The sequence below is a fragment of the Cavia porcellus genome, unplaced genomic scaffold (genome assembly GCF_034190915.1).
Source record: "Cavia porcellus strain 051 isolate PalLab524CR breed Dunkin Hartley unplaced genomic scaffold, mCavPor4.1 scaffold_19, whole genome shotgun sequence".
NCBI classification, from domain to species: Eukaryota; Metazoa; Chordata; class Mammalia; order Rodentia; family Caviidae; genus Cavia; species Cavia porcellus.
Window position 1 is genome coordinate 56,364,415 of NW_026947502.1, and position 1,498 is coordinate 56,365,912.

The window sequence follows — 1,498 nt, forward strand, 5'->3', positions numbered from 1 at the left end:
ACCACTTTTATTCTACATAACACTGGAAGTCTCCACCAAAGCGAGAAATAAAAAGCAGCCAGGACGAAGATGAAGCTGACTACAGCTCAGTGCTAAGAGCTCACAAGCAAGGCCCAAATTCAATCCCTAGCGCCATCATGAGAAAACAAAGACAACCAACCAACCAACCAACAAAAATAGGAAAAAAAAAAAAATAGAGAGAGAGAAGAAAGGGCATTTAGATTAGGAAAGAAAAAGTACAAAAAAACTATCACTATTTGCAGATGACACGATTATACACACAGAAAATCCCCCGAAGGCTCCACGTAAAAACAACTAGCACTAACAAATCCAGCAGTTTTAGGATACAGAAATCAACATTTCAAAAGCAGCATTTTCTGGAATAGAATTCCAGAATAGAATTCTAAAATCAATCTCATTTACAAAGGCTACAAAAATATAAATTTAAACAAAGATGAGGAAGATCTCTACAATAAAACCTGTAGCCCTGATGAAAGAAACTCAACAATAGACAAATGGGATTACATCACACTAAAAGTTACTGCTCAGGAGAGGAAACAGCCTCTTCTGACACCTCTGCAGGTAACGTGGAAAGGGAGCCTAGGGAAGTCAGCCTTGTTAAAACGTCCACACTGCCCAAAGCAATTTACAGATCCGATACAATCTTTATTCAGATATCAAGGACATTCTTCACAGAACTTAGAAAAACAATACTGAAATCTGTATGGAAGCAAAACAATACAATCTGGGAGGGCGATCAGATGCTTCAAGATGAAGTCAATCATTTTCCTAGCCATTGGTTGCTGTAAACTCACTGCAGTGCTGAGGGTTGTGAGCTTCGCATGTCCTATGAGAAGCGCGTGGCCACTGAAGATGATGCCAACTTTCTAGGCGAGGAATGGAAGGGTTCTGTGTTCTTAATCAGTGGTGGGAACGACAACAAGGTTTCCCCGTGGAGCAGGGTGTCTTGACTTGCGGCCGAGCTCACTTGCTACTGAGTGAGGCGCATTCCTGTTACAGACCAAGGGAGGACTGGAGAAAGCGTCAATCTGTCTGAGGCTGCACTGAGGATGCCAATCTGAGCTCTCTCAACTTAATTACTGTAACAGAAAAAAAAAAAAAAAGGATATTTCTAAATTGACTACTGTGCCTTGGCACCGGGAGCCCAAAAGAGCAAGCAGAATCCACAAATTTTTCCGTCTCTAAAGAGGAGGATATCTGCTGGTGTGCTGTCAGAAAGCCCTCAAACAAGAAAGGCAAGAAAGCCAGTACTAAAGCCCAAGACTCAGCTCCTTGCTCTTCCACATGTCCTTCAACCAGACGCCAACGTATTGCTCTGAAGAAGCAACACACTAAGAAAAACAAGAAAGAGGCGGCAGAATATGCTGAACTTCTGGCCCAGGGCATGAAGGAAGCCAAAGAAAAATGCCAGAAACAAATTGCCAAGAGCTTCTCTGAGAGCTTGTACTTCTCTAAGGCTGAGTCCAGTCAAAAATAA

General features: G+C 42.3%; 1 pseudogene; it reads left to right on the forward strand.

Moving 5' to 3' along the window:
- Nucleotides 1–842: 842 nt before the first annotated feature.
- LOC100731276 (small ribosomal subunit protein eS6-like) lies at nt 843–1,498 on the forward strand (annotated as a pseudogene).